The following is a 24,577-nucleotide window of genomic DNA, read 5'->3' as shown; positions in this document are numbered from 1 at the left end:
TTCCGATGGGCTTTTCCGATCTAGTTTCTCTAAAATCCGACAGGAAATTATTGAAATCACAAGTTTAACGGGTAACCCCTGCACAATCGAAGTGCCCAAACTACTCTGAAACCAAATGATGTTTTAATCCTAGACAAATAATTGCTGCAAAAAAGCTTTTAATAAAAAAAAAATTCCATGACGGACATACTTAACACAAATCTTTTACATTGAAAACCCAAATAGAAAGAAAATTTAGAGGTTGCACCTTCTATTTTTCCTTTTATTATATTTATTTATAATGTTACAATGCAATATAAACCCCCAATCCATTAACTTTATATTAAAATACGACCATAATTCCTTAATTGGAATTACATTGCCATGGACCACAAAACTATGTCATGAGACTGCCAAAATATGAAAACCATATCGAAAAAATTTGCTTAATAAAAACCTCTCAATAAAACTATATCAATGTTTTTTTTCTTGTTGGACCCACACACAGTGTTTTTGACTACCATCATTATTCAACCCCACTTATGGCCCCTTTTCATAGTGCACCATGTGCAAAGAATATAACACATACCCAACAAAAGTGAAATGTTAAAAAATGACAAAATAAAAAAAAAAAATATTGTAAACTTGTATAATAATATTGAGCATATTCAATGAATACAGCCACCTTTATTAAAAGATTAAATCAACCAAGAACGCTATAGAAAATTGATATAAATATTAAATTAAAATTATAAAAATTCAGTAGGTTTGAACTTCTAAAAATGTTCATAAGCTTAAAGTCAACCCCAAAATAACACGTGGTCAAATGGGTAAACGTAAACTAATACATACCTCCTGCCTCCGGACAGATAAAAAAAATTAAAATTAAAATAGCTCCTTTTAAAATTAAACATATTAACAACACTAGAAAGACCACTGATATGTAGAAAGTTTTGCGAGAAAGTTGGAATCAAGCCTGACGAAGTGGGGGAATCATCGAATTGAATTGTGATTCCATAGTTTAGATGAAATAAAGCAATTACGATCGAAAGGGATGGAAAGCTCCGCTTGTAGGGTCAGTTAGAACTTGCAACTTGTAAACCGACCGTTTGCTAGCCCTACCCGAACATTCAAGCATGTTACTGTATATGAATACAAATTTTGCACCACCAGAATTTTATTATTTATTTTATTACGAAATGGGCGAGGCTTATTTTTTATAAAGCACATGTTTAGAGTCTTATATACGAATTATATTCATCTTTTCGCGTGCAATTTTTTACAGTCAATCATTATAACGGACAAGAAATTTTATTATTTATTTTACGACGATATGTGTGAAGGGTTATTCTTTTATAAGCCACAAGAAATTTTATTATTTATTTTTTGACGATATGCGTGAAGGGTTATTTTTTTTATAAACCACGTACTTAGAGTTTTATATACCAATTATATTCAAATTTTCTGTGCAAATTTCCATAATCAATCATCGTAATGCACAAAAATTTGGATTTGTGGAGTGACACAAAGAACACACAATGAGACTCCGAAAACTCATGTAGATTTTATTTTATTTCAGAGTTGTTTTTAATGTGATTTTTTTTTTTTTGAGTTTTTCAGATGAGTTTTAAAATCGAATAAGAATTTTTTGAAATCACAAGTTTGATGAGTAATCTCTGCACAATTTAAGTGCGTTAGGGTTTTTGAGAGTGTTAAATTTATATATACAAATAAAAAACCAATTTACATAACACAAATAAAAATTTCACCTCAAATTTTAAAAATTTCAAAAAACCTCATTAAAAACAACTCCTTAATTGATGAAAGCATATACACAGAAAATGTATTCTTCACTTTATTGCATATTATAATGATTAATTAAATCTAATCAAAATTGATTTATGAGATCGAGGTTGAATTTTCAGATATTTTAATGTTTATTTTAATTAATTTTTATATTGCACAGACACTTTCTTATATCTCTTGTACATACAATTAATTTTATATTTAAAATTTAAAGGCAATGAAACCATATCCATGGACAATTTGTTCCAGTCGTTATTGCATATTAAAATGCATTAACTTAATCTAATTAAAATTGATTTATGGAATCGAGTTTGAATTTCCAGATATTTTAAATTTTTTTGAAAGGTTATTATATTAGAGAGACACTTTCTTATATCTCTATAATTTAAAGGACTAATGATTTCTTAAATTTGGTTAAATTAATAAATTGACGTTATTATAAATATTTTAAAATTAATTTATTTTTATATATTTATGTATTTTTTATTTTATAATAATAATAATAATAATATAATATTTATTTCAAATAATTAAAATTAGTTTATGTTTATTTTAATTTTAGATTTATCAAGAGTAAATAGCGATTTTTTTTTATTTTTTTTCACTTTTAACTTTTGGTAGATCTAAAATTAAGATGGATCTATATTTCTATATTTTACTATTTTAAATAAGTTATATTTATATTGCTATATTTTACTATTTTAAATAGGTTATATTTATATTGCTATATTTTACTATTTTAAATAGGTTATATTTAGCATAAATAACATGGGTCAATACCATGGGTTCACATAAATCTAGAGCTCAAAAACCATTACATTACATCACAACATTTGTACCGTAATGTGTTGGAGAGAGCCTCTAGACGTAATTATTTGCATCTCGATAGATTTGATCCCAATTTGAACTTAAGATAAATCTAGGGCCTTTAATAGACTATATTCAACATGAAAACCATGAGTCAATACCATGAGTTCTCATAATCTTGGAACTCAAAAACCACCAGTAACTATCCAACAAAAATTAATAAAAATAATAATATCTAAATTTAGGCTTTTGTGATCCATATCTTGAATAATTTGTCAACATGCTTCGAACCCATGGAGAATGAGATATTGGCATCAGATTAAATAAAGAGAGTGGTGTAAAGACAATTAATTCTAACAGTTGAAATATAATGATTAATTTTTAATAAATAAATTTTATTTATTAACAAGGCATATTTAATAAATTAAATCATAAACTGAACTAGACTAGCTATTACAAAACAAGAGAGAAGAGATGGTGATGGCGCTCCTCCGGGCTTCTTACCCTAGCTGTGAATTTGATTACGGTTAACTGGAGGCTCCATAATCCCCCTGGCTCCTTCCGATACCAGCTGCCCCCGCCTGCACCTGCTTCCGCAAATTGATGGTTATGGTCTCCGTTCCTAGGCTCAACAAGGAGGATATGGACTTGGAACCGATTAGCTATTCACTGGAACCATTCTTGGATCAACCCATTTTCTGTTGCCCTAACCCTAAGCCGGCATTCGTTTCCTCCGCAGCTTCGTTGTGCTCGAACCTGACATTGGTTGTCTCCCTCCATGGGCTATCTCCTTCCACCCTCCACATCGCTACCCTCTCCATTGACTCCCCAACCCTTGAATACCCCTAGCTCTCTCCCGGAACCCTAAATCTCTTGGCCGTCTGCTCGTCCCCATCCTTTGATCCCTCGCCCCCTGTGGATCACCTCTTCCCTGCCAACCCTTCCTCCTCCCCAGGCCTTGAAAATCCTGCGGTACCAATAACTTAGGCCTTCGGTCACGGCACTCCCAACAACTTCGTGGGGACACACACTACGGCCCCTCCATCAGGATGTTTTGAAACTCCTATAATTAGGGTAAGGACCGTGGCTCAACATACTCAACAAGAAAACCTGAGTCCTTCAGATCAATTGCATGACCACCCAACATCCCCGAAAACAGGGAAAAGGAAAGCTAAGTGTGTAAAAGCCTCAGGGAAGGACTTCACCATCAAATTTGGGGAAGGACTCACCATGGGAGAAGTAGGAGGTACGACAGGAAAAGTTCTAGTGGGTAGGGTTTGTTGAAGAACCTATTCGGTAGAACATCTGGGGTTATGGGTGAGAGAAATTTGGGGGAAATCTTCATACCGCTACCCGAGGTACAAATCCTACCACAACGATGGTTCACGCTCCACTTCGCTCTGGAAGAACATACAAACATGGCGCTCGCCCGGTATTGACACATTGAAATAGCACCGGTCCTGCTAAAACGATGGAGCCCTCTCTTTGATCCAGAAAGAGAATAGGTTGGAGGTGGACCCCATTGGGTGCATTTACCTGGTTTGTCCCTTCAATACTGCTCAGAAGAGGTATTCGTACGAATTGGAAACACTCTGGGCACATTTCTGGACTACGATAAATCTATCATTCAGTCTAAAAATCGCATGCTATCCCGCATCCTAGTGCACCTAGATACTCGGGAGGGCTTGGAGGAGAAGATTACTCTAAAATGGCGAAATTTTACAAGGATTCAAATCCTATATTACAAGGGTGTGCCATTTAGATGCTGTCGTTGTCACAAAGTCAAGCATCTCTATAAAAAATGCCCCCTGGTGCGAAAAACCCCTGAAACGCCATTGGAAAAAGAGAGCGGGATGAGCAAGACCACCTCAGTCATCCCTAAGAAGACTACGCTAGCAACATTTCTTCGCCTGGGAAGGTGACCACAGTTCAGTAGGCTCAAAAACCTCCTCACAACTCCTCTCAACCACCATCACCGTCGTTGACTCGAGCTAGGGCAACAGTTGAAGCTACACGTACCTCAGGTATTCCTGTTCTACCACTCCCTATTTTTTCTTCTACTTTTGCATGCTCTTCACTCCATTTGCATAATGCATCAGTATTAGATCAAACCACCATCCTCCCCCCCATCCCCTGCCCCCTGATCTCCCATCAGTCTGTATTTTCTACTAGTTCCCTGTCTTTCCCTTTGGAGGCACACTCTAGTCCGCCCCCTACATCATCTGCCCCTCCCCACTCATACAATTTGCACCCTCGCTCCCTCTCATCTGAATCCCCCTCACATCACTCTGGCCTGGGCCTATCCATTCCCTTGTTACCCCTCAAACCACCCCATGGCTGCAAATCCTTCCTCTCGCATGTTATCCTTTGGGTAGGGGCCGAGGTGGCCTTTGGCAGGAAAACTTCTTTGGACTAGGTTCTTAGAGTAGTGAACACCCATGACATGTTACCTCCATGAAGTGGCTATCCTTCAACTGCAGGGGCATGGCTAGCTTGCACAAAAAAATAGCCCTCTGAAGGCTTTTCGTATCCGAGCCTGTTGACATCATTTTCCTTCAAGAAACCCTTGGTGAATTGAATCACATTACTCGTATCCTGGGAAATCTGAAACCAGGTTGGACCTTCCTCTCCCTCGATGCAGTCAGGAGTCTGGTGGTTTGGCTCTGGGATTTAACCCTCGTTCCATCAATCTAAAATCCGCTTGGGGAGGGCACGGTTTCATTGGGATAGATATTTTCTCTATTGACCTGGGTATGAACCTTCTAGTCGTCAACGTATATGGGCCTTGCCAGGGGCAGGAGGCCTTCTGGAATCAGCTCCTAAATCTCTCCAACACTTCGTTTGAAAACATCATTATTGGTGGAGATCTAAACCTTTCCATCGGATTTAGTGAGTCTTGGGGTTCACCTGCACTGATTTACCCGCTCTTTGATACCATGGAAAACCTTTTGGAACAAGCCCTACTGACTGATATCCCCATGACTAAACCATTGCCCACATGGAGGAATAGGAGAGTTAGGGAGGCGGCCTTAGGTATAAGGGTGGACAGATTTTTAATCAAGATCCCGATACTACAACTTTTATCCCTCTACATGCAATGGGTCGACTCAGGTGGTATCTCAGATCACTCCCCTATCCACTTAGAAATCACTGGACCCCCTAAAAAGCCCAAGGCACCTTTCAAATTTAACTCAACCTGGCTTCTGGACCCCTCCTACTCCAAACTAATCTCTGATTTTTGACTAGCAAACCCTCCCACAAGGGGTCACACCCGGGCTTAAGGATTCTGTTATAATCTTTATGAGCTCAAGAGATTAACTATTCAATGGGCAAAGGAGGAAACCCTAAGGGATGACAACACCCTCGCCACAGTCGAATCCTCATTGGATGTCCTATTGGATGACCGGAACAGGGGTTTCATTTATGCAGAATCGAAGATCCAACTTATTGAACTAGAAAACTAGAGAGCCAAAATCCTAAAGGAGAAAGAGGAGTCATGTCACCTTAAGAGCAGAGTGCTTTGGCTAAAAGCTGGAGATGAGAACACGAGCTTCTTTCAGAATTATGCCAAGAGGCGGAGGGTCTCAAACACCATCTAGAATATGCCCACTCAGGATGGTGGCATAGCTAATACTTTCAACCATCTCCTCAGCTAGGAATCTCTCACTTCCAACATCTATACAAAGAACCTCGGCTGCAAATATAGCAGATATAATTCAATTGGCAGGGAATTTCCCAAGGTTTGTAGATCTGGACACTGCAGAAGAACTAACTGTACCTGTCTCCATAGAAGAACTTGAAGGGACTCTGAAATGGTTTAAAAAAGACAAAATACTTGGACTAGATGGATGGAATATTGAATTCTATCTGGCTTTTTATGAGCTTATACGGAATGATCTCCTCAATGTAGTTGAAGAATGAAAGATCACAAGAAAAATGTATGAGGCCATCAATTCTACCTTCATTGCCTCCATCCCTAAATCTGACACCCCTTCATCTTTCAATTATTTTCGCCCAATCTCTCTCTGTAATACCCTATACAAAATCATCGCAAATATTATTGAAAATAGGCTCCATCCCATCCTCTCTCACCATATCTCCCCTGAGCAATTTTCTTTTCTACAGGACCTCCAGATCCATGAGGCCATAGGAACAACACAGGAGGCTATACACTCTATTAAAGTAAAAAATTTGAAAAGAATTATCCTAAAGATCGATATTGCAAAGGCTTTCGACCAAGTTAGCTGGCTCTATATAAAGATGATTATGATTCATCTAGGCTTCCCATCAGCATCCACAGACTAGATCATGTGCTGCATCAATTTGGAATCCTTCAATGTACTCATAAATGGATTGGCCTCTCACTTCTTCCATGCAGAACGGGGACTCCATCAAGGATGCCCTCTCTCTTCCCTTCTGTTCCTGATTGTGATGGAGGGCCTCAACAGGCCCATTGCATCCGCAAAAATGAATGGTAGATTTAAAGGACTAAAAATGAGTGTCCTCTACTACCTCACTCACCTCCTATTTGTTGATGATGTTATTTTCTTTCTTGATGGCAGCATACGAGACTCTACCACTTTCCATGAAATCTTAGCTCTCTTTGCATAAGCTACTGAAATGGTCGCTAATCAAAACAAGTCAACTATCTCTCTGTTACACACCTCCCCACATGAAGATTGAGTTGCCCATCTTTTCTTCCATTATCAACTGCACAATCAAGAAAATGGCCTAAAATACCTGGGGTTCTGGATCAAACCCCATAGCTATTGGATTGCTGACTGGATCTGGTTGGTGATCAAAATCAATAAAAGACTGAAAAATTGGAATCATAGATTTCTCTCCAAAGCCGGGTGCTTTATCCTCATCAAATTTCTTCTGGAAGCCACACTTGTGTACTGGATGTCGCTTGCCTAGATCCCTCGGGGAATCCTTGCCCGTATCTAGAAGATATGCTACAGATATCTCTGGAATGGACAAAAAGAAGGAAAAACTTTTGCATGGGTTAGTTGGAAGAAAATCGCCTTACCAAAAAAATGGGGAGGCTGGGGTTTAAAGGATTTGGTTGTTTTTGCACAAGATCTAGCAGCAAAGGCGAGCTGGACTCTATTCACTGCACAGAATCTCTGGACCATGGTTACATACCACAAATATATTTGGCTACAACAAGTCTTGGATTGGGCTCGGTTACTAGCTTGGTCGCGTACTGTTGAGCTATGGAAAAGGTATGAATTTGACATTTATTTCATTATCTTTATCTTTAATCATATCCCCTTTGTATTCTAAGATATTAATATATCAAAGAATTATAGAAAAAACTAGGGAGTTATTGATTATTTTAATTTAGCTAATTATTATCTTTTCCCATACAAGAAAAGGATGAAATGGAAAATTACCGTTCCAGGGTAAAAGACAAAGTGGAGTAACTGACATTCCTTCATCAGGAAGCAGTGTGCAGGAAACAAGTCAAGGATGGAGCGCGGACTTATGGATAAGGATAGAGAATATCACAACATCAGCGCAAAAGACAAAGAGATAACTAAAGATGGAAGATTGAGCGAATCTCTTAGGATCTCTTGATCCTGAGAGATCGTTGTTACTGTTTTATTCGTTGTTACTATTTTTCCATTATAAAAGGGATAGTGATTGTAAAAGAAAGGGGGATCATTATTCAAAAATTACTATTGTATTTTTACTTTGACCATCGACTCTTGTTGATTGAAACAGAGTACAAACTGGTTGTAACCATTTTGTGAATGATTAATATATAATATAGTTGTTGTTCCATTCTTTCATACTGAAGTAATCCGACGGTGTTCACTAGCGGCTAAGGGCCCGGCCTTGGTGGATTGACTTGCTGTTCTTGTACCATTCCTTTACGATTCTTGCCGTGTGATGGTTTGTTTTGATTTCTATCTATTACAGTCACATCACTTTACTATTTCGTATTTCTAGATTTAATGAATTTCTCTATTTTATATGTTGTAATTGAATTGCATTGCTATTCATTTCCATCATAACAAGATTACTATTTTCTGCAAACATATTGTTATGCTCTTCATTTTAATTATAGAGCTTCGCTGATTTATTCCAGTAACTTAACTTTGTTGTTCATTGCAGTTACATCATTTTGTTGTTCATTTCCATTATATAGCGTTGTTGCTCATTTACTTTCTGCAATCATTTAGTTTTTTCCTTTTAGCACCATTATCTCATTTCCATTAGTTGCAGTAGCATTATTGATTTAATTCATTGTCATTTCCAATTGGTTATTTAGTGTGTTGTGTGTGAGGTCAACAACTGTAAAGAAAATTGGCTATTTTTGTCAAAGCTCTCAGATTGAGGATCTTATTTATGCTTGACTTAGTTTACATCAGTTAAAAGAGGAAAGAGTTATTGCTACTGTATCCTTGACTGATAATTGCTGTTGATTTCCTGAATGAATGATTTAGTTTCAGAGAATTGAGTTTCCTTTAATTGCAAGTGAGTTTTATTTAAAGCATCCATTTACTCTTGTATTTGAAAGCACTGTAATACAATTTAGAAACATTACTCTTGATTAAATAGCCGCCACACACTGTGTACACTCTTGAAATAGAAAATCTTGCCCGGATTGATAATTAATGTGGAGATAATTAGGAGTTAAAAAGACACCTTTTATACACCAACACGTACTGGCATCTCTATAGTCTAGAAGACAATCCTTCAATCTATGCCTTTCATCAGATCTGGCCTGGCTTGGACAAAAAATGATGGAAATCTAGTGCACATTGGGATGGGTCCATGGATTGGGGGAGGAAACAGATATCGGCTCTCACCCGACCTAATACAACTCCTACATCAAATGGACATCAAATTGATTTCACAGATAGCTGACCGAGATCACAACACTATTTTTGAACAAGGATGGATGTCTTCTCACAATGTTGGTATCCCTGTACAGTGGCATCAGATCTGGGAGGGATACTTAAATGCTCTGACTGAAGCACATGTTCGTATAAAAGAAGTTCCAAATGAACTTGTTTGGACTCCAACTGAGTATGGTAAATACACCCCAAAAATTGGTTACCTCTCTCTCCTCTCGGCTCGCAAACCAGAGATAGCTCAGGAATGGTGGCACCATCTTTGGAAGCTGAAAACACCTCCACGAGCCTGACTCTTCATGTGGAGTGTCCTCAAAAATAAAACTCCCACGGGGGATTCCCTCATACACAGATCTATTTATGGCCCGCATTGGTGTGTCTTGTGCAAGCGAGACTCTGAAACAAATGAGAATTTGTTTCTGCACTGCCCTACTGTCGTCCAGCTGTGGCAAGCTATTACACAACTCCTGTCCATTCAGGAAAGATGGCAAGGACCCTCTATCGCTCAAGCCTAAAACTCTTGGTTCGCTGCGCACAATGGCTCTAAAAAACTATGTCTACCCCTCATCCTCCGCTGGACTATATGGATGACACGGAATAATATCATTTTTAATGAAGCTTTTGCACGTTTCCCCCTCATCATTCCAAAGGATGTGCTAGCCTATCATGACATCCCGGAAGTCGATAGCTCCCCCATCTGACGCACTATCTCCCCTGGACCGATTGACAAATCCCGGTCATGGTCATTTTTCGAGGACTCTAAAATCACAATAAATTGGTTCAACAATACAAATCACTGTCATGCTCATTCACTTAGAAATATATTGGACGAAGTCATCATCTTCAAAGAAATTTTTAATTCAATTTCTTGTCATCATATATACAGGGGATATAATGAAAGTGCTAACAGGATTTCCAAGGAGGCCACGTTGCTACCCCGAGGCTTGTGGATGATCACGAAATAGAAGGGTGCTGACTAGTACCAATACCATCATTGCCCCTATATAGATCATGAATATCATAAGGTGGATAGGCCCTAAACTAGCATTTGCACCTTATGTTGCAAAGGAAACGCCGTAAGGCATAGAGTGGGGGAGAATAGCATAAAGTGGAGAAGAATAGAGACATGTATAGAGTGGGGAAGAATAGCATAGAGTGGGGAAGAATAGGGACATGTGAATGGACATTGTTGAAAGCAAGGGTGGATGATAATGAGTTACAATTGCAATATTTAGTTATGTGTATTCTGAAAATGAATATTTTGTAAATAATAATAGTTTGTGGAAGAATTTATAAAAAGTATGCCATCAACTACACAATTGATATATACAGAAATAGAAGGCTAGGAAACAAGAATTTTAATTTATAAGATCCAATTTACATGGTTGGTCAACATGTAGAAACCCCTTGTGTCATCTCTCTGTCCAAGTGGGGAATAATAATATGACAATGGAATCACTATTGTGAATACGCAAAGACATAATACTATGGCATGCTTATAGATCGTTGTTGGCTGAATGACTTGCAATTGGCTTTCAAGCTACTGGTTCACCATAAGTTGGATCTACAAAATATTAGTTGGATCTGAAGAACAAATAAAGCTAGGATAAAAGGTCCAAATTTCTGAAATTATTAGTTTCTTCCTTCCCCACCTTTCCATTGTTGTTATTATTATTATAATACTAATAAAATATTATTATTATTACCAGATATCTCCCTGGATGTCGACAAACAATTAATATTTATTTTATTAGAACAAATCAAGGTACAGATAGAAAGCTAGAATTTCTGAAATTATTAGTTTCTTCCTTCCCCTCTTTTTCACTCTTAGCATTATGACACTTCCTTTCACATCCTACAGTGGATTGAACTTGCAAGAAAATTCGAGGTGAACCTTATACCTCTGCCTCTTCTGTTCATTTTTGTACAAAAGGAGGTATATACATCTTCAGTGCATATTTCTAGCCATTATCAACACCTAATACATGCTTTTGTATACAGGGAATTAAATTTTCATCATGTTTGAACTCAACTATTTGCCTTCCAAGGCTGGCTAAAATGGTTGTTGGGCTGAGGGCCTCCACTGCAAATATTTTTATTGAAAATGGCCCTTACAGAGAGCTTATTTTTAAGCATTTTCAAGTGGCTTCTGTGGATGAAGAAAGTGCAGCAGTAGTTCTAATAAGTTGATCAGTCTATAAAAGAAATTCCCATCTGAAGCCCTGAGTAGGCTATGAGTGAGACTTTTTGCCTCTTCATAAGAGTTCATTAGATAATGTGTTCTACAAACCCCTCTCACATACTCAACTACATGACTGCCCTATTCAAGAAGCCAGTTATTCCAATAAGCATGTGAATGAAAATCACCTATACAATTTACCAATTACAACAACCAACCAACCAACAAAAAAAAAATTTACTCAGCAGACTAAGGCAACAAACTGGTCAAGTAATAATCCTCAAAAGGGCCAATATACTGGGACTCTCCATTCAACTAGGTATTACCACCTATATTTTATCTTGATTTAAGTATATTTCCAGTAACAATTCACCAAACTGTAGTCAGCCTATGTGATGAAACAATATCACCAAAAGTTCAAACTACGCATGTTACCAATAAAATTGTTGGCTAAACCTATAAACAATCTTAATCATCCACTTCTACTTGCCTTCTTAGTATTAGGCTTTTACCAACATGTGTGTGATTAAGTTGTTTCTCATCTTTTATCAGCTACCAGGTTTGACAGAAAAGAAGTGCAAATTTTCTGCCTCCACTATTTAACAAATCTGGTAATTTCTGAATCATTCAAAACTTGAACAGGGCCAATATATTGAAATAACACCATGAGAGCCTCAGAATTTATGCCTCCATTTATAAGCTATCTTAACTAAGCCATTTCTTTTGGTAATCCAAATAACAAAAAAACCATTCCATTTCTTGCCTTTAAAACAGATATTTTCATCCAACAACCTCTAGTGGCATGCTGAGGAAGATTCATTGAATTTTACCATTCACGCCAGTCTTGGTATGCAGAGGCAGATTCATTGAAATCAGATATTTATTTTAGCAAAATATAGCAGTATGATGAATATGTTGGCAACGATTAAATGACCCTTGGTCCACTGCAACGAGGAGAACATGATTCAATAACTATTCGAAGGCTCTGCATGTACAAATGTAGTACACTGTTTTCCTCTGCCCAAGCTACATTTATGGTTGTGATCATCACAGTCTTGTTAGGCATTGAAGTTTTTTCTCGACCACTCCCTAAATCAAAGGCAGTTACAGATGAATTCAACTCTGAACTCTGCAAGAGATTGGCTCTTAATTGAACCGTAATAGCCATGGAAATTTATTTATAAAAAGTATGCCATCAACCAGACAGTGAATCTGACCTATTCATGCCTCTTTGTTCTCTGAGTTATTGAAGAGAAAAAGTTTTGTTAATGTCGATTGTTTTATCTAAGAAGATGCCTACTTATTCCTTGTGCTTGTAATAAGGCCAAGAAGCCTATGTCACATAAAGCACTGCTATATACTATCATGCTCTGTGAATTTGGCCGACCAGTATAGGTCATTGGGGCTGTGATTTCTTGATCTCCGGGCTATAAAAGAAGAAAGGTGGTGGACTTCTCATTCCACATATTTGTAAGGAAGTGGAGAATCTTTTAAAGGACAGTTCTAAGGCCCTTCATAATTTAAGGAAGTCAAGATTCTGTTTGCATATATTTGCAAGCCTTGAAAAGACAATCAGTGGGCATCCTATGTCATCTATACTAGTAAAATCAAGGAACCCTATTTGTGTATTGAAGAAGAGGCCAAGTCCTTATCACTGTTACAAGCGCATATATATAGATATATATATACAAGTGTTAAAATCTTGTTCCATTCAAGCCAACTTGCAAATCAATAAGGAATATATATTCATGTCTTCGAAACCTTCATAAGAGGTGCCCTAAAGCCAATAAAAATAGAGGATGCAGTTATGAGAAGGGATGGTCCCTTTAGACATCAGTCTGAAAATGATTTTTGAAGAATAGTAAAAGCCCTCCATAATGTCATTATCTAGCAGTGGATGTGATTTTGTTGAGAAGGTTTTGTGGCATCCCTCCATGTGATCCTATTTTTGTCTAGCAGCTGAAGCAAAGGAAGTTCATCCAAGAAAAGTATGCAGCTCCTTTCTGTTGGCACCATTGGATAAGGGTGACAGTACCCTTGGAAGTCTGGAAGATAGAAGAAGTGCGAGGCACTTTGGAGCAGACCCCTGTAGCAGCGTGTATGAACATAAAATCAGAGGTATGGTACCTCTCAAGGTGCCTCATGAAGAACACATTGGAAGAAGGATGTGCATGGCTGATCCTATGTCTTGGCGAGCACAATGAGCAGAGGGCACTGTAAGGACATTGATTTTGGCATCTTGATTAGGTCATTGGGCACTTTGATGCTTTGAGCCAGGATCTTATGAAAGACGGTCTTATGAATATGGATGCTTGGATGCGAAGGGCCCTCCTCATCATGGATTGGGTAATTTAATGCATATTACCCATTTAATGCAGTGATTTAATTTTTTTTAGGGACTTTTGATATGCTATTTGCAGAGGTAATATTTCAATGTTCTTACAATAGGAAAGTCCTCCTTCAGCAGCTAAACCACGTGTCATGATAAGAAGTCAATGAAGAGTTTTGTTTTAAGAATTTGTTGATCTGAGTCCAATCTTCTCAGTGGATAAAGCAGTCAACAGTATGTTTGAAGATCTGATCCCTTTGGCACCTCTGCATCAGAATTCTGAAGCTAGCAGTCCTTCCATCCAGTCACCTATGCTCACATAAATTCAAGTCTTGTAAACAAAGATGTCCAACAAGAAAATTTGTTGAGGATCAAATAAGTGACTCTAGGGATACATATATTTATTTGGATTTGATCAATGAATTAAAGAGAGTCCTATGGAGCAATGAAGAACCAAGTTGTTGGCCTAGTTCTTTGAACCACATTAAGAAGGAGCCAAGTGTTCCTATTGTTCTGAGCACAAGAAACAATAAAGGTCTGCTATGCAATGGAGTTATCTCTCTTTTACATTCTGGGCATAAGTATGCTTTTGGGTAAGTCTTTTGAAAATAACTTTATTCTCCTAGGAGGCCAAGAAAAGTGAAAGAACACAAGAATATGCCAAAGGTCATTTCATGAAGCCAACCTTGGAGAAAGGATTACTCTGTTCTCGATCTTGTGGTATGGAGGCAGAAATGTTATGGTGGACTGCTTAATATTAAAAAGTGACACACCTGTACTTCTCAAAATCCAACATGCATGATCGTTGGCCTCATCCATTTGAGGGTTACTGCCGTTAGGGTAGGGCACACTACAGTAAGAATGGCCAGATGACTAATGCCCTTAAGATCTTAATTAAACAAATAACTTGCTGAATTTAATTAACCAGAAATTAAATTTCAGGCCATATCATCAATCACACAATAGCTGGAAATTAAATAGTGGAAGCATAAAACAGTTTCACACATACAGAGGTAATTTCTCCTTCAAAATCAGATTTTCATTCTTTCAAAAACACTTACGAAGAAACCTTCACAGTGTGCTAAAATCCAGCAGCTCTATGGTCAACAAATCACCCTAAACTGAGCAGTACAGTTGGCCCGAGAAGATACGGCATGCTGTATGTCTGGATTGTGTTGCTTTATGGATTGCACGGCCCTATCTGCATGAACATATGGAACTGTTTTGTAAACTACATGGAACTGCCTAGATCCGTATGAATGTACATATCTGCTCTGCATGGTCTCTCCCTGCTGTCGTATATTCTCTCTTGCTCTTCAATTCAGACAGTGAATCCGACCTATTCATGCCTCTTTGTTCTCTGAGTTATTGAAGAGAGAAAGTTTTGTTAATGTCGATTGTTTTATCTAAGAAGATGCCTACTTATTCCTTGTGCTTGTAATAAGGCCAAGAAGCCTATGTCACATAAAGCACTGCTATATACTGTCATGCTCTGTGAATTTGGCCGACCAGTATAGGTCATTGGAGCTGTGATTTCTTGATCTCCGGGCTATAAAAGAAGAAAGGTGGTGGACTTGTCATTCCACATATTTGTAAGGAAGCGGAGAATCTTTTAAAGGACAGTTCTAAGGCCGTTCATAATTTAAGGAAGTCGAGATTTTGTATGCATATATTTCCAAGCCTTGAAAAGACAATCAGTGGGCATCATATGTCATCTATATTAGTAAAATCAAGGAACCCTATTTTGTGTATTGAAGAAGAGGCCAAGTCCTTATCACTGTTACAAAGAGTTTGGACACAGTAAAAAAATTCTACATTTCACAGCCATAAAAATAACGCGATTTTACTGTATACTGTATCTGCTTGTTATTCCATTCGTAATTAAAGATTTATTTTGTCATTTAGACTCTAGAGTAACCACTTAATCTTCATTTTCTCTTCTAATCAAGTAATAGATCTACAAATCTAACTCTTGAAGTTGGTTGTTTATGACAGATCTTCCACACAGAGGCGGGTGTTGCAGTCCTTTGAATCTCTTGCTGAACAATTTGTGGTGTTAGAAGATCCCTCAGTGTCTCACAGAAATACATTAGAAGAAGCAATATCATGTGATCAAGAACTTGGGAAAGCAGCTTGCTCTTCCTCTTCATATTCTCTTCTAGCGTTTGGTATATATCAAGGAAACAGTTGTATGATTCTAGCATGATAAATAGTTGACTACATTTAAGCAGAGTTTCATAAAAAAGAGGAGAGAGCCACGATTCCAGCATGATAAATAGTTGACTACATTTAAGAAGAGTTTCATAAAAAAGCGGAGAGAGCCGCGGAGAAACAAATTTGTTTTTGCATTTGATCGCCAGTTTGAAATAAAAGTATTGTCTAAAAGTGATTTGCCACCTTTTGATAAAAGACCACAATCAAGATAAAGCACTCGTGGGTTCCAAATTGGCTAAAATAACTCCTGTGCTAAATGGCCATTTAAAGCTTGGTCTGGTAGTGTTTCATTTGTACCATACTTCATTACCTGCACAATAATACAAATATTTTCTGAATATGCTTTAAGCAATGCTTTCACCAAGTGATATGTTAGAACTATTAGATGGTTTGTCAAACTATTTCTCAGAATTCTTTTTAAAATGCATCAAATATTTCATCAGTGAACAATAAAAAGCACATCATGCAATCCACATCATCAGGCCAAAGCTTGAATGTGAAAGCTTCTGCACGAGACATCAAATCCTCTTTGGCACTAGCTCCAAGTGAATATAACTGTTTTTTTTATTTAATGAACCTCTGTATCTAATTTCGTATTGTACTTGTGCCCAAATAACCTTTAACCTGGAAGTAAGAGATCGCTTTATGACCATCTTAGTCGTTATTTCTGTCACAAATTTGTATAGGATAGATCCGGAGCAAATATTTCATTTGAAAGCTTTACAGCCCTTCAAAATCCATTTCATAGATCATACAAAAGTAAAACAAAGTTATACAACCGTAGGTACGATCAACTATTTGATTAATCACAACCAGCAACAACTCCATAAGCCATTGGAAAGTCAACTACAATCAGAGAGAAGATTGTATTTATATGTGGAGCAGAGCTTATCCATGCACAAAAATCTTTAATTTTATCATAGGAAGGAATCTATTTTGAACCAATAGCATGTATACTTTTTTGGGGCTTCATAATATTTGGTGTTCCAATCCTAAAAACTTCATAATTGAAAGTGGCATTATATTATTTGTAGACAACTATGGACCATGTAATTATGTAAGATAAAAATCATGATTTTTGAGAGAGATAAAAAGGAGTATCTTTCTTCTTACTCTAGGTGGAGGTACTTGGGTCTTTGTTAACTACTGATAAAAGTTGTTTCTATTCTTGAGCTTGATGGATTTGTATTCTCCTAGGCTTTCAACAAGTTCTCCTTTTGTTGAGGTATTTTAATCACTTTAACAAAAGAATGAGTAATTTGTAGCTCTATCAATTCATTCATTATGTTATAAGTCATCTTCATCATTGCATTAGCTTGTTCCTTGTATGCTATTCATTAGCTTGATGAAGGGTTGAATGAGGAGTATTATTGAATGCTTTTCCTTTACCTACTTGATTTCTAGGCTTGAACCTACTTAGTTGAGCTCTTGTTTGAATGAAATTCTCTTGATCTTTTTCATAATTTTCATGTTCATCATAGTTTTACGGAGTAAAAGTTTGTATGCTCTCTTCACATTGCATGCATTCTAGGACATTTGATTCTTGAATTCTTTCATTGGTTGAAGGATCTGAGTACTCATGAAGTTCTTCAAAAGTGCCATTTTCTTTCAAAATGACTACATTTGGATTTGGCGCACAAAATGCTCTTGGTCCATGTCCTTTGGGCTTCTAATTTTAATCAATTTGTTCTCTAGAATTCAACATCACCGTTTTTCCTATTTGTCATGAGATAAGCTTATCATTTCTCTTGATAAGCTTATCTCGATGAATTCCAGTTAATTTGCAGTTTCGCCATTGCAGTCAAAACCTACTAAACATGGCCATTGAATTTCAGCCCTTGACCATTATAGACGAACCATCCACATTTTTTCAAAAATCAATGAAAACCATGGCACGGTAGAAAATCCAGAAATTCAAATTGCAGATGTGTTTTATATATTAATATGAATATGAAAATCTTGGAGCCCTAAATCAAACCCAGATACATGAACCATACACTGAAAGTGGCAAATATCTTAAAAACAGGCAAGGGCATCATATATATTGCCATAATTGAAAATTAAAATACATTACAGAGAGAAATGTTTATTTGTTTTAAGTTAAGGGGCCTTAAGCCCATGAAACTTAAAATTGCATCTACAAGTAGCCTGCGCACTGCCTCTTAAGTGGCTTCTCCAAGACAACAGAGATATACATTTCTTTGAGCTCGGGCCCTCTATCCAGCTTAGGGGCAACAAACCATTTCAGCTTCTTATACCCTAGCTGCTTAATCATGGGCACATAGATCTTCCGCTGATCCTTTGTGCAGAAAAAATGATCTAGCCAGAACAGGCCTCCAGGCCTCAGAATCCTGTAGATATCATAGAGTACAAATTCCAGCAGCTGTGAGGGAAACCAATTGCTCAAGACATGCATAGAATGAACAATGTCCAAAGTATTTTCAAATAATGGTAGCCTCTGTGTTATAGTGATATACATGGGAATAACCCCTCTGGAGGCAATGAAACTGTTGAAGGGCCCGTTCAAGTTCATGGAAGTCGTACCTGTATGATACAGAAGAAAAGATACTGGTATAGAAATATCAAAAGCACCTGCACTTCAACTCCGCCTCAAGTAGGACACAAAAAATAAGCAAAACCCGATGCTTACTTCAATCTCTAGGGTACCAGGTTCATTGTCGGGACAACTGGTCTTCAAAGAGGTTATATCTGACCAATGAATCTCCATCTTGCTCTTCAGACCACCCTCCAAGACTTCCCAAACAAGTCTACGCTTTGCATCATAGCATTTTACCACCAAGTCTCCTCCATATCTTGAAATACGCTGGCATCATCAGCATCTTTATGTTAATGCAATCTTGCTAAATGTGCATTACTTACTACCATATCATGAGTTTCCATCAATGGCTATCAAAAGGCTTGTTCAGGTGAACAACAAATATTTAATATGTTCTGACAAGATTGAAGAATTTAATATGCAAACTTAGCTGTATTAATTTGTTATGCATATTACCTCCCAAGAACCAATTCTCAAAACCAAGGCTGGGAAGTTTGAGGCCTTGTACTTGTCAGCAATAGCCGGTCCTGGTGCACACTTTGATTCATTCTTTCTCCCCACCTCCAGGTTGGAATTATTTATAGCTAAGGGAGCTGCTGAGTCCCCTTCAGAAAGATTCATTTGGATAAGTTCTATGAATGAAGGTGTTTTCTTCAGCGTTAAACCCAATGGACTAGCCTCCTCGAATGGATGCAACAAAAATCCTGGAGAGAATGTCGTGCTTGTTACAGCTAATCCACCAAAACATGAAATAGAAGCATCATTGCCAAAACGAATAGAAGGTAGATACAAAAACAAACTAAGGAAATCCACACCATGCAATGCCTCAGCGAAGTTTTGTAGAAGCACACAACTTTCTTAAATTCCTCAACAATGTCAAAAGACATATTCTCAATTCTTGATACCCTACAAAAAAAATCAAGATTCTCAAGACATTCAAAATTTATTAATTACCAACCAGGTAAAAACAAAAATCTATTTGAGGTTGTAAACAAATTCAGAGTGCCACTAATACGGCAAACATCGTATTATTGACGATTTAAACAAATTTTGGGCAAAAACGTATTTTGAGCAAATGATGTTTTATTTAATTTTTCCCAACAAAATTTCAGGGCTCAAACTTAGCTTCATACTTGTAAGTCACCAACATTCTTGAAGTACTCTGGTAGATTTCAACCAATTGCTTATCCATTTACACTTTCATTCATAACAGTCTTGGTGAACCAGGGTACTCTTCAAATCACTTTTCTCAAAACATTTCAACATAGCCGTTGGAAAAAGGGAGGTGAATTGAATAGTTAGAAACTTAAAGACTCTTTTACTCCACCTCTACAGGTCCTAAGGAGAGATGTTTATTTGGTTTTACACTAGCAAAGCTCAAGGCTCAATCCTAACTTTATGCTTATGTTCCACTCACGTTATAGATGAGGCTTAGCAGTTCTGCACAAATTTTCAAACATCATAGCCGTTGGAAAAAGGGAGGTAAATTGAATGGTTAAAAACTTAAAAATATTTAACTCCATCTCTGCATGTCCTAAGGAGATATGTTTATTTGGTTTTGCTTTCTAGATGTGGCTTAGCAGCTCTGCACCAGCTTCTTAGAAATTTTCAAACATTTCATTTCACTCGTTGCAATCATGGTGAACTAGGTCCCTCTCCAAATCACTCTCCCGAACTCCATCTTTATTCTCACAGGCTGATGATATGGATACCTTTAGGCTCCTTTCGGCCTAGAGACCAACCCTGATCCATTTATTTCAAAAATAAAGACTCACCCAAAGCAAACTACACTCCATAAAAATGAAAAGAACAATGAATATGTCCTGTAACAACCATAGGATTAAAGTCTATTTGTTGGTTTTATAACTCATATTACAACATATAATCAAACTCAACATAATCAATGATGGGTATGTTTATGCAGGCCAGATTCGTCATAAAAAAAAAGCTAAAACTCAAATAAAGGACTTGAAAAATAAAAATATAAACAATGAGCATTATTCACTGGGAAAATTACCAGATGATACTTGGTGCGCTTGTGTCTCAGATGGCGTTCTTCACCAGCAGTTTCATCCGCATCTATTTTTGTAGTGCCATCGTGATATTTAGTCATAAGATCGCTAGCCATGATTGCTAAAAACTCTCTCCTAAAACCCGGCTCCATTTCCACCACGGTTAAATCCAGGCCCAAAAACAAGGTTCAGTTCTTATTATTGTTATCATAAAAGCTGCCCTAAATTGCTCCCTGCACCATGATGCCGCTTCACCCGAACTAAAATATATATATAATCAAGCTGAATATAAATAAAAGACAAGCTCCCAAGCTCGATTTTCCCTATTCTGCCATTATGTTAATTAGCACATTCAATCAAAATCATCAAATTGGCAGCAACCTGCATATCCACTTGTTCTTCTCTCAATAACCTCCTTTCTGCAGATTTCAAAGCTCGATTATAACTGAAACCCAAAGCTCGATTATGACTGAAACCCAAAGCTCGATTATGGCTGAGACCCAATTCACCTAGTACAGAGCAGATAAGAGAAATTTGATCGAAGCCTCGAAAAAAAGGAGGAGGGAATGCCAATGGCTGAGTGGGTTTCTAATCAATTTGTCTGCGTTCGAATCGGAGGAAATTTTTTGACAACAAAATGGAAAGGCCCACCGATAGTTCCTGAATGGGTGATCGAAACATGCAATCTCGATGATGCCCAGTGGCAATCTCGATGATACCCAGTGGCAAATCTGCTCAACCCACCTGTACATACTTTCGATTTTTCCCTTCTTCGCCCCCTTATATTTTCTTTTCTACGGTTTTCTTGTCGCTATTACAGGCATATACGTTCATGTTTGCTGACCCGACGGCCCCGTCATATCATGGGACCGCCTGGCAGCATGCTGTGAGGGAATCCAATTGCTCAAGACATGCATAGAATGAACAATGTCCAAAGTATTTTCAAAGAATGGCAGCCTCTGTGTTATAGTGATATACATGGGAATAACCCCTCTGGAGGCAATGAAACTGTTGAAGGGCCCGTTCAAGTTCATGGAAGTCGTAATAATTGTTACATTCCGCTCCCTCATTCTCACGGCGAAAGTTCCTGTTCCTCCTCCGATGTCCAACCCAATTCGAATTGTCTTCTTCTTCAAATTCAAGACCTCGTCGACAGAGTAATCCATGGAGCCACCGCCATTAGGGTGGGACAGACTACAGGAAGAACGCAATCCTGGTGGACTGCTTAATATCCAATACGCATCATCACCCAGCCTCGCCCCTTTGAGACTCTTGCCTTCAGATAGAACACACTACAGCAAGAATGTAACCCTGGGGGACTGCCTAGGATTCAGTATCCACCATCAACCAGCCTCATACCTTCGAGATTTAGTAGACACGCCTGAACTTCTCAAAATACATTATACCCCGTCTCCCAGCCTCGTGCCTTTGAGATTTCCTGCCATTTGGGTAGGGTCCATTACAGTAAGAATGTAATATGGGTGGACTGCATGGTATCCAATATGCATCGTTACCCCAATCTCATCCCCTTTGAGATTCCTGCCATGAGGATAGGGCATACTGCAGTAAGAATGGAATCCTCGTGGACAGTTTATTTTTAGAAAGTAGACACACCCACTACTCAAAATGAATATGCACCATTTCCCATCCTCATTCCTTTGAGACTTCCTGCCGTTAGGGATCAGGACAGGGCACACTACATTATGAACTGAATACTGATGGAATGCTTAGTGTCTGACATGCACCATCGCACAGTCTCATCCCTTTGAAACTCCTACCATTAGTTTAGGGCAGACTACAACAAGAAAGGAATTCAAGAGGACTGCCTAGTATCTAATATGCACCATCACACATCCTCTGCCCTTTGAGACTCCTGCCATTTGGGTAGGTCACAGTGGACACAACAGTGAAAAATGAAATCCTGGTGGACTGCTTAATATTAGAAAGCGGACACACCTGCACTTCTCAAAATCCAACATGCATGATCGCTGGCCTCATCCCTTTGAGGGTTACTGCCATTAGGGTAGGGCACACTACAGTAAGAATGGCCGGATGACTAATGCCGTTATGATCTTAATTAAACAAATAACTTGCTGAATTTAATTAACCAGAAATTAAATTTCAGGCCATATCATCAATCACACAATAGCTGGAAATTAAATAGTGGAAGCATAAAACAGTTTCACACATACAGAGGTAATTTCTCCTTCAAAATCAGATTTTCATTCTTTCAAAAACACTTACGAAGAAACCTTCACAGTGTGCTAAAATCTAGCAGCTCTATGGTCAACAAATCACCCTAAACTGAGCAGCACAGTTGGCCCGAGAAGATACGGCATGCTGTATGTCTGGACTGTGTTGCTTTATGGATTGCACAGCCCTATCTGCATGAACATATGGAACTGTTTTGTAAACTACATGGAACTGCCTAGATCCGTATGAATGTACATATCTGCTCTGCATGGTCTCCTCGACAGAGTAATCCATGGAGCCACCGCCATTTACCTACCTGGTTTTCTCCCGGCCTTGAAGATTGAAGCAGTCTTTGCAGTCATCGAAGCCCTTCTGGTATTTTCTCTGAATGAGGCAGGAGTAATCCTTGCAAGAATATGCAGTCCAGACGACACTGGAATCAGGGGCTTTTCCCATGCTCGGCGCACAGATGTCAAGTGGAAAGTGGAACGTTTTTAAATATTTTTTAATGTTTTAAAACATTTTTTATTAAATCAGACGACTGATTTTTGTTCAATCGTCTAACAAAAGATCTAACGGCTACGATTAGGACAGAAAGGCATTTGGGGGATTTCATTTCAGAGGTAAACACCTTACGGCGTAATTACTATTCTTTTTAGATTTCATGAAAACAATGTGTCTATTTTTTGAAAATATTTATGCACATGTGGCTCAACAGACCGAATACCTATGCGAGGAATTTATGTACAGTTTTTTTCATCTATTTTGAGCAATACCGATAGGAATTGGCTTTCGCCAAACTTATTTACTGATATGTATTTAGAAATGGCCATGGGCCAACATCTACACATATGCCTTGGGCATCTACTATATGTAATTTTTCTACATAATGAAATATTACGATTTTTCCTTTGGAAAAAAAAATCATAAACCAAAAATGAATTAAAATATTCAAAAGAAAGTTATAAATATTAAAAAAAAAAAATGAACTACCTGTTATAATTCAAACAAAAGATGGTCAAAATTAAATAATAAAGATTCAAAGGAATAAAGAAAAATCTAAATAAACAATTCCAAAATTAAAATTAGCCCCGAGAGTTAGCTCAGTTGGTCAAGGCCCCATTGCTAAAGCACCTTGCCATTAGGAGGTTACGGGTTCAATTCTCCTCAACCCTTTCAGGGTTAGGCATGGATTAATTTGTTCGAGTGGTGTGGTCCTTTCAAGAGGACCTCACTTTATTTTCTGCAAAAAAATTTATAATAATTAGAATAAATATATTAAATAAGAATATATATAAATATGAACACCCACCCCACTAATATATTAATGAAACTTACCCAATCCAGGTTATATATATATATGTGTGTGTGTGTGGGGGGGGGGGGGGGGGGTGCGTGTTCATGTGTGTTTGAGGGGGTGGGTGTTCGTGTTCATGTGTGTTTGAGGGGGTGGGTGTTCATATATATATATATATATATATATATATATATATATATATATATATATATATATATATATATATATATATATATATATAAGTATTAAAACAAAATAACTAAAATCATATCTGATTAGAAAGAAAAAAGACAAACAATAAAACGATATAAAGGAGAAAAAATATTAGTAATATAAAATTA

At 37.6% G+C, this 24,577-nt stretch overlaps 1 pseudogene; it reads right to left on the bottom strand.

The window, feature by feature from the left end:
• Positions 1–18,314: 18,314 nt before the first annotated feature.
• Positions 18,315–23,395, bottom strand: LOC149188546 (putative methyltransferase At1g29790 pseudogene; annotated as a pseudogene).
• Between the last annotated feature and the right edge of the window lie 1,182 nt (positions 23,396–24,577).

The sequence above is a fragment of the Pinus tabuliformis genome, chromosome 3_1 (genome assembly GCF_031772625.1).
Source record: "Pinus tabuliformis cultivar Carrire ecotype Pingquan chromosome 3_1, CPIR1, whole genome shotgun sequence".
NCBI classification, from domain to species: Eukaryota; Viridiplantae; Streptophyta; class Pinopsida; order Pinales; family Pinaceae; genus Pinus; species Pinus tabuliformis.
Note: the sequence above shows the minus strand (reverse complement) of the source record. Positions and strands in the feature narration are given on the sequence as shown.